General features: G+C 43.6%; 1 protein-coding gene across 3 annotated transcripts in view; it reads left to right on the forward strand.

The window, feature by feature from the left end:
* The window catches only part of MID1 (midline 1), a 581,834-nt gene that overhangs the window by 20,661 nt on the left and 550,869 nt on the right, over window positions 1-10,304 (forward strand). For all 3 annotated transcript variants that reach the window (XM_040634579.1, XM_040634592.1, XM_040634586.1), the window contains one exon: window positions 7,517-7,632. The gene's annotated coding sequence lies outside the window, so the exon portion shown is untranslated. The remainder of the gene's footprint in view (window positions 1-7,516; window positions 7,633-10,304) is intronic.

A 10,304-nucleotide genomic window follows, 5' to 3' on the forward strand; every position in this document is an offset into this window, starting at 1 on the left:
ACTGAGTGCAGTAGGTTCCTGCATTGTATTTCAGTGTTTGAAGGTATTTAAAAAGTATTTGATGACCCAGCCTCTCTGTGGTTTTGTGTATAGTGCAGAGTAACCTCCAGTTCCATCTGGTTCCCTTGTGCTTGTGTGTGGACATTTTATGCCCCAGTATCTGTGTTTCTTTCTATAGGTGGCTTCTCACTCTTCTTTAGACATCTCTATGGAAAGGTCGTGAATTACTTCCAAAGTGTTCCCTTCCCCCCCTCCAAATCCAAACAACAAAAACTAAAATTGACCGAGTGCTCTTTTTCAGGATTTATAATCTGAGAAAATTATTTGAACATAAATAGCAACCGAAATCATAGTGAAGTTGGAGAAATTGGTCATAGTTGTCCCTTTATTATCCTTTAGTTTCTTTAAAGGGACAAGTTTTCCATGGGAAAACACCATTGTTTTTGGTAGTTATCGGAATCAGACAAAGGAAGAGATGAAGGACATAGCTGTTACAGACTTTTGGGAAAAAAACAGGGAATAACCCTTCCTTCCACTTAAATGGAAGGAAATAAAATAAGGGATAACAATTGGGTATATCAAAGCAGGATGGAGGGTAAAAATATTATTTTTTACCCTAAACCCAATTTTCATTTTATTTTCTGTTATTGGTCGTGTGTGGTGGAAAAAATCATACATCTTTATGAGACACGATACTTACTCTGTGTACAGTTATGGATCCCAATAATTATAAGATTTGGCTCCATCCACGAAAATGGCTACTAATTCAAAGGCTTCATTCATTGGGCTGCATTCTGGAGGATTCAAAAATCTCCAGGGAAATCAAGCTAGAGCTCAGCGTGAATAGTCTCTTAAATTTATTTCTTTTGATTTGGCTGCATAGGTGTCTCTGGGTGAAGTTTGGATATGTTACATTTTTTATTTCCTGTGGATCATGCTGCATTTAATTATAGCTAATAGTAATAGCTAACATTCATTAACTGCTTAATATGTGTCAGGGCCTTATTAATTACTTTATTTGCTTTATTTTATTTAATTCTCATAGTAACTTCGTAAGGTAGGTACTGTCAAAAGTATAATTTTTAAAGAACTAAAAACATAATCTCATACAAATACAGAATGAACACCTGTCAAGAATTTATTCAGCGCATTAATGATCAGAACCATAAATGGGTTAAGCCGATTCCAAGAGCATTATGAGGGACTTGGTATTTATAGGCATTTTGAGAAAAATAAGTGTTGGAATAAGATTTCTAGGATAGATTAAAAACTGATTACTGCCCTACGAGGCAATAAAACCACGACCTTTGGGGTTATCTTTTTTTATTGGACAGAAGTCTATGAATTAACATGTAACTTCAGAGCATCTGAATTCTAATCAAGTAAAAAAACAGAAAGTCAAACACAAGTGCGTTCTCTAGGGAATGAAGTAAGTCTTAGGTAGGCAGGTTACTGCCCCAGTAAGATTTTGAAAGGTCATGCCACAGCTCATTTCACCTCATTTAAAGTTTGGGAATAATTTTCTTAACAAAATTTTACTTGTCCTTATTTTACCAATGAGGATGCTTAGAGATGTTAAATAATATGATAAAGGAATCACAATAGGGGCAGAGCAAAACTGGAGCCCATGTCCTTCTGACACTGATACCTACTCTCTTACACTAGTTGAAATCCATTTTGACCTGTTTTATAAAATTCTCTCTCCCTCTTTGTGTGTGTGTGTGTGTGTGTGTGTGTGTGTGTGTGTGTGTGTACACGTGCATGTGGCAGGAAAGAGGATTTGGAAACTGGCATTCTAACCTGGGTATTTTGGGGGCTTTTACTGGCAAGGCTTATTAGATGATACCAACATTTTGACCATTTTTTCCTTCTTTGAAAAAAGAAAAATCTCATCCCTTGCCCATTAAAACATCTATCATTAAAGGAGAAGTCTAATCTACTGGTTTCTTAGGAACGGGGGAGTAGGGCTTGCACTGAACCATCACACATGTTATCCTTGCCCTTGACCACCAGCACACATTTGAGAACTAGCTGGCTAGGGCAGTTAGGCTTTGAAGTTCCAAAACAGGCTTTTCCTTGGTATGAAGCAAAATGTGTTCATCAGAGTCTAAATCCATGAACCCCGGTCTATAATCAACTCAGCTACCCAGCTTCGATCCAAGAGAGTCAGTACACGCCTTTTAGGTGTAATTTGAGTGAAGGCAGTCTAAGATCTATTGGATTTCAGAGGGAGGGAGAGAGAGGGGATGAAAGATTACATTAATTGAAGGCAAAGTTAAATTTTGTACCCATCAGGAGGACCAGGGGCCAGATTGAAAGGTTAAAATGTGGGGATGGAAAGTGGGGGGAGTGTGTGGATATGGGAATCTGTCAGTATGGGCAGACCGTGCTCCCCTCCTCAGCACTCCCATCTCTAATCTGTTTGCCTCCCTTGAGCCAGGCAGCTGCCAAGAGTGGGGTGACTAAAGCAGGTGAGGCCTTGGGCTCTGCTGGGGTGCTTGGGAGTTGGAGAGAGCTGGGCTAGACTAGTGCACAGAGGGGTCACCTGATGATGACCAGAGGATGACAGATCCCAGCTTGGTGTTCAGGGTGGATGACGATTCCACCTGCGTGTGCTGGGTGTCCGTGATCCCCGCAAACAGTAGAAAATGAAAGGTCTAAAAACTTTGTCGTGTGGTCATTTGTAGAAACGAGGATGGCGATAGGGATATTTTCTTCCTGTTGTCATATGGATGTGTCTGTACATATAATAAAATTTGGTCTTCTTCCCTCTGCCTATTATGTAATGTAAGGAACGAGTTCAACCTATAACTCAATCCTTAACCCTGCAGAAGAGTAACGAGCTATCGTGACTGAACTAGAAGACAATGACCCTCAACCATTTATGGGTGAAATAACAAATCAGACTTTGTAGCTCTGCTTTGGGGCACAGCATGAGAGAGTTTGGGATGTATGGGGGATAGTTGATTCAAGTAGGACGGAAGCATTATGTTGTTGACTTATTTGGAAGTTAAAAATGGGTGAAAGGAGAGTGTTGGGACACTGCACTGACAAAGGGGTGGAATGTGCTGGACTATCCGTTGTCAAGGAGGCATCACTACCACCGCTTTGGAGATGTCTTCTGAATTCCTGAAGCAAAGTGGGGCACTGCGTCTCCTATGGTCCCCGGCCCGTCCCGTCCCGCGTTCGGGTCGCCAAGGTGGTAACGCCCGCTGTGTTTCAGGTGAAAGAGAAGGAGAAGCTGGTGTGCTCGGGGGTGCTCGCGGCTGGACGGTGGGCAGGCAGGAGGCTCACAGTGGCTCTGCAGGGGAGACTGAGAACCAGTTGCTTTGCTGGTGCGGACCGAGACAGTCGATGCAAGGGTTCTCAGACGTCCTCACAACCCGGAGATTTCCGTAGAGCTTTGGATAAGCGCCCACACTGCTATGCCAGGCTGAGGTATATTCAGTGTCTGCTTCCCAGGCCTTCACTGGTGACTTTCTTGACCCGACTGTCCCAGTGTATTCCGACATTGACGTAAGCCCTAATTAATATATTAAGTTCTTTATTCCTGGAATGTTTAGAGTGAGTTGATTTTCTTGACTGAATCTAAGCTTATGCTAATAGTTAGATAAAAGATGTGCACCTCGATGCATTTAAGGAAAATGCTATTGGCGGGCCAACGCCATACAGGAATCAGAGGTACTGCTAAGCGCATTTTAAAATAGAATTAAGAAGCACTATAATTTTCAATTTGACCTTGAGATCTGCATCTTTTCTTAGGTTTCAGTCTGTTGGAAAGCCATCTACATATTATTTCAGGCGTCGGCAAACTACAGGCTGCAAGGCAAATCCAGCCTGTCACCTGCTTTCATAAATACAGTTTGCCTGGAATACAGCTGCGTGCGTTGCTTTACATACTGCCGATGGCTGCTTTCGGCGCAGTGGCAGAGTTGAACGTTTGCAAGAGAGACCGTGTGGCACACGAGGCCAAGAACGTGTGCTGTTTGGCTTTTTACAGCAAAACTTTGCTGACCCCTGTATTACCCTAATTCCTACTTCCTTCAAAAAGGAAAGCCTTTTTCACTGTCATCATCAACTTGGCTCGCTCAGTGGGATTAGACTAAAATATTAAGGCTTTGGCAGAGCAATTTGGGATGCCTGAAAGAACCTTTTAGCTGTCTGAAAGTACCCACTTACCAACAACACTTCTGACTTGGCATAGCAGCGTGTCATTCGTAATTAGCTGAATTCCTCCTTAATCGTTTTGGCTACCTCTGCGGTGTCTTGCTCCCTGCATTGCTCAAGGTAGACAAGTCTGCTCTTCCCATGCTTGCGCAGTTCCCGCAAGTCCAGTCCCCACGTGGCCTTTTCTGAGGAGCAGCTCTGTTCTCTGATTGGACTTCGGAGTGTTGCAAATGCAGGAGGTGCTCTCTTCTGTCCTCATCTTCAAATACTGAGAAGAAAGGTTTAGATAATAACTGTGGAGTCTTTTGCATCCTAAATTCAACATTTTAGAAGTGATTGAAGAGCAAGTTGATACATTACTGGAAATGTAGAGGAACAGTGATTAAAATGCTTTAGAAGCAAAGCCTTCCTCGGTGAGTCTGTTCGAACTATTATGTTTTTTATCACTTGCCTAAGCTAATCTTCTCTCTTTGTTAGTAACAAAATGGAGCTTGCCCTCTCCTCTAAACAGTTGCAATTGAAGAGAAACTCTGGAAAGTTACAGTGTAGGACACGTAATAGCCAGGTTATGACATTCAGAGAGGATTCTTTAGCTTTGGGTTATGATATTGCATCTGCTATGATCCAGTGAGCCTGCAAATACATAAGATAATGACTCCATTGGTAAATATTATCCATCCCCGTGCACATGTCATTCATTAAGTCCCGCCCCTGTTCATTTAATTCACTAAAAAAGTGTGTGCATATATATGTGTATGTATGTATGTATGTATTTGGATCCTACTGTAGGCCGGGCCCTGCTTTCGTTTTTGAGCCTATGAGGACAGGAGGCAAATAATGAGAGAAAGGAAAGTTCTGGAGACCTCTCTTTTACTCATCTTATTTTGGAGAAGTAGCTCAGTTATACGAACCCTATATTTGTGGCTCTGAAACTAAGGGCTCTAGTGTGGCTCCGCACTTACTCCTGGCTCATGTCCTCTTGCTGTGTTAGCTCTGCTCACAGAGTAACCGGAAAAAAAAAAAAAACCCACCATAGGAGGATGATTTTAAATGGATGTTTTTGTGAAGAGTCGACTATAAAGTTTGTATTGGACCAGAGTTAATATGGAGCAGCAGGAAGCCTCTTGCACTGCCCCTTCCCACTCCATAGTCTGATATTTATTCTTCTTGACAGGAAGATAGACTGCCAACTTTGTTTTTAATTATTTGAATAAAATTACATATATCATTCTCCCTTTTCTCGTGCCTCCCTCTGAAATCCCATCTTCTGTGTAGCTGATGCTGATGAAAGTGCCGGTTTTGGCATTAGTGCTTCTGTCAGCCAAGTGAGATGAACTGAGTTAATATCCACACCCTGAAATGAAGCCAGGAACGTTTACCCCCGGGTTCTCCGTCTCTCCCCTCACTTTCTGCCTCCGCTCGGCTCTTTACCTGCCACCCTGCAGACATCCCGCACGTCTCCACACATCTAACCTGGCACCTGAGTAAACATTTTCAAAGTATTTTCTAATTCCCCCTTCCTATTTCATCCTCTTTTCATCCTTTTCTTGTCTTTTCTTTCCTCTTCTCTTCTTTTCCCTTTCTTTCTTTCACAAAGTGGCTGGACCTTCCTTTTTTGTGTTCTAGTGTAAACATGGAACAAATGTGTAGCTCTTCGTAATGGACGTCTGTTATATGCGTAGTGGCGAGCTCATATCTCCCAGAGTAATCACTGGTTCTATTCATTTGGAATTAGCAACCTGTGACTTCAAGGAACTCCCTGATGAAACAGAACACACATTCTTTTCACAGATGTATAGAAATAGGAATAAATCTACGGTTTGGCAAGTGCTCCAGATGCAGAACACAGTGCATGCTTGTAATAAGAAAATACAGGACCTGTCTTAGGCTGATACATGGTGACTCTGACAAAGAGGAATCTATATAGTCAGAACTTCTTGAAAACAGCCTCACCTGCGCAAGTGTTTTCTAAACTCCGGCCCTGAGGGCCTGTCGTTTCCTGACAAAGTTTTCTCCTGTTATTTGTCCTCCTTGGAGACTCGAAATTCTTCATCACTTAGAAGCAAGATAGAAATTTGGAGGCTATGAAGCATAACAGAATTATCGTCTGTAGGAGCCGGGGTCTCACTGGCTACCCTTCTTTGTCAAGGTGTGTTTTCAGAAAGAGCGCGTTCCTGTGTGCTAGGACTAGGGCTCCAAGACATCTATCATATACGGACCATTGAGTAGAAGTCCGCAGAAGCTAATGATTCACAGTTGTATCCCACTGTACATTTACACGGAGTACTGCCCTCAAACCCGAATAAGGAGTGTACAGCACAAAGTATTTGTTGAATTTATTTGTGCTATGAAAAGTGCCAGCTTTTACAAAAAGGCCGTTCATTCATTTAGCAATGGCTTATTGATCCTGTTTTATCCGAACCTACTGGACCAATCTGGGGCTGTTCTAATTTGGGGTATGAAGACATGAACTTTTTTCTTTAAAAAATTGTCTAATGAAGGGGCCAGATGTATGTAAACATAAGGCCAATGCTGTGATAGAGCCTTTGATAGGCATCTGCACAGCAGAATGGTCAGTCTCTCTTCAGTGGGCTATCGGCAGCAAGAAGAAATTGCGAAAAGACTAGAGGGAGAACATAGTATCTGAGCAGAGTCTTGAAAGACAGTTATTTATCTGGGGCCTTCAGGAGAGTATTGGACATAGGGTGGGGACAGTGTGGGACTGTTACTGATTATCTTCCTTGGGTTGCATCCCGTTTCTATTCTGCTTCCAGAAACAAACTTAAAGTGTAAGAACGTTAGTAGGAAAATGATATAGCAGGGTCAGGGTTTGAGAGGAAGAGATAAGGGACAGTGTAGGCCACTTACCGTGATTATAATCTGATGGTGGGAGAAACATCAAGTAGGCCACCTCTGGTTTCCTTTAATTGACTATGCTGAGGCTAGACAAGATAATAAGAAAATCGTAGATCAAAAATGATCAAATACAGCGGTGTCTGGTTGGCTCAGTCGACAGAGCATGTGCTTCTTGATCTCGAGGGTTCTAAATTTGAGCCCCACATTGGGTGTAGAGATTACTGAAAAATAAAATCTTGAAAAAAATTTCTTTTAAATTGTCAAATATTGGTGATTCCATAAGGTTCAGTCTAATAGGTATAATATGCATGTACATGGTACAAAAATCCCAAAGCACAAAAGACAGTAAAAAGCATGTCTCAGTCCTTTCCTTCTCCCCTGCTCATCCATTTTCCTCCTCAGAGAAGACCACTGCTAGAGTTCTTCCAAAAGATATCCTTGCCAAGTTCAAGCATTTCCATAACGTAACATGTTAAAATGGGGTCTCTTCTAGGGTCGGTTTTGGCTGAGGAATGAAAGACAATGGCCACCACATTCCACGATACCACCAGGACAGTAATTCTCAGTTCACCGTGGGAAACATGAAGAAAGGAGTCATTGACATGGAAGGTAAGAGTTAAGAGGAGTTTTTGTGTGTGTGTGGAGAGAGGGGGGAGCTTCTTACCCTCCAGAATGAGGGCAGGGGACCCCTACCTCTAGCCCCTGGCCTACGGAGGGGAGCATCTCTGGGACCAAGCTGAGACATGTGAGGTCTGTTTCTTGCATCTGAGGAGCCCAGAGGGCTAGTGTCTGACTCATCTGATGAAGCCTGAGTGGCCTATGATCAGAGGCAGGGGGCTCTATCTGGAAGGAGACTGCCTTCCGTCCAGAGTTGCATGGATTCAGGAGACCACATGTGGAGTTTGGGATGGGAATATTGGCCCACGGTTGATCTAACAGGGATCTTGTAGCAGGGTGTCATGAGTTGGTTTCTCCTGGAAGCATACCATGAGAAGGAGTTCAGTGTGCACATGTCTAAAAGGGGTCAACACCTGGAAGGGGAGAAGAAGGAAACCAGGTTGGGTAGAGGGAGAAGTTGGGCTGCAATGCAGGCCAAATCAGCCTTGGCCTTCCCCATGGATAGCTGTGGCATAAAATGGCCCATCATAATGATGCCACTTGGGGGCCAAATAGCACAGATTTTATACCTTTACTTTGATCAACCATCATTGGGTGTAGGCCACCCTAGGAAGGATGTGACCTTGACTTTGACAGCCCTCTCCTGCTCAGTTGCTGCCAGCTGAAGGCTGTCTACCTGTAGCCCTCCCGTCAGCAGGGGCCACAAGCCCTTCCTGGAAGGGGGACCTGGACAACACACCTCAGTGCCCATCACACGAGCCAGCGCACCTCAGCGTTAGGAGGCAAGTGTGCATATTGCTGGTGGCAGGAGCCAAGAGGGGACTGCGAACAGTGAGTCAGAGGAAAGGCCTAGGAGATTTAAGCCTTGGGTGAAAAAGATACCACTGTTGAAGTTTCTGTGGTTCATTTCTTTGCTTAGAGATGGGTGCTTGATTTTCCTGCTCTTCAGTTGTGGGGAAGAAAAATGACCAAAGCAGACCTTTTTGGTTTTGCCGAAGAGAAGCTATAACTCTAAGCCGTCTGCATAATTCTTCATTGTCGGCCAGAGTCATACCCTCCCAGGAGGGGGAACCGAGGGCTGGTGCTGAAGGATAAACTAGTTTTCTCTCTCTAGGTCCCAGGAGAGTTTGGGGATGGGGGAGACAATGGTCAAAACCCCTCCCAGGGTGAGTGGGTAGTGGGAGGCGGGCTCCGCTCTGCAACCGCGGGGGGGGCGGGGCGCAGCGTCCCTGGTGGGGGGGTGCAGAGCTCTGGGAAGAGTTCAGGTGGCCTGCTGGGGAAGGCTGTGAGGCAGGAAGCACTGAAGTCCCGTAGCCACAGGGCACTAGGGTGAACTGAAGGAATAGTCTGGTCTTTCGGAATCTCCGTATCAGAGGTACCGGGGGTGGAAAAGATACCGTGGCCCAAGGTGGGGATTCACCACTATTACAGGGATATAAAAGGCAAGTGCCAGCACGAGAGAGGAGCACTTGGCACATCTGAACATGAGTGCTGGAGGACCTCAGTGGTCTCTCTAAACGCCATCTTATCCAGCCACTCCATGGGTGTCTGTTGTTGGATGGGGCCACTTACTAGAAAATCCTCTCCAGGGAAAATTAAATTCAGGTTTCCTTACCTGCCTCTTCCTAGCTGTCTCTTTATTCTCCTCCCTTCTGCATTCTTCAGTTAAGCACTGCTTCGATCAAGAGGCATGGTGTACAGTAGAAGCATGGCTTTGGAGTCAGGAAAACTCATAGTCAACGTTGACTACTTCTCACTGGCTGCAGATGCTGGCACAGATGACTTAACCCCCCCAGACCGAGTTTGTACAGCTATTGCTTATCACCTTGTCCGCAGTTACTCTGCTGGCTGCTCAGATTGCCATAGATTTGACCGGTAGGGGCCTCTTTAAGCTGCTTCCAGTGTCCTTTTGAAATGGCCTTATCTCTGAGATCTTCCCTGATTTCTGGCACTACATGATGTCTCAGGCTCGTCTTATATCTTCTCTACTGCCAAAAGAGATCTGGAATTGCCCATTTTCCTGAGAAACTTTGATACCTTTCAGTGGGGATTGGAATTGGAGGCCAGAATCTAGGGACTTGGTCATTTATTTCTACTGGTCGCTCTAGTTAGCATTATGCAACTAGGAAAATAGGATGAGTGTTTTCATGTATTAATCAGAAGAACATCAGTGATTTATTGGTAAGTGATAAACGCAAATTGTGGAATAATACAATACTATTTTGAAAAGAAATTAAAAGGAAATAGGCACATATTACAATGAATCTGAGAAAGATCTAGAAGGATACGTAGAAACTGCTAACAAAGTTGTGGGATTTGGTAAGAGTTAGGGTATTATCTTTGTTTATATAGCTTAGTATTATATGATTTCCTACAATGATCATGTATTACCTTATTTTGTATTCTGAGATCTATTAAAATAATTTAAATCAGGGCACCCGGGTGGCTTAGTTGGTTGAATGAAGGCACAGGTCATGATCTCGGGGTCCTGGGATCTAGTCCTGCATCTCAAATAATAAAATCTTAAAAAAAATAATACTTTAAATCACACACACACAAAAATGGAGGGATGAATTTGGACCTACATAAAAAAACTTCATTCCATTTTATTTTGTCCACTGTAAGCTGTCTGTGTTGCTACAAATGATCTCTGCAGCTCTGTC

Source organism: Ursus maritimus (assembly GCF_017311325.1).
Source record: "Ursus maritimus isolate PB19 chromosome X unlocalized genomic scaffold, ASM1731132v1 scaffold_X1, whole genome shotgun sequence".
NCBI classification, from domain to species: Eukaryota; Metazoa; Chordata; class Mammalia; order Carnivora; family Ursidae; genus Ursus; species Ursus maritimus.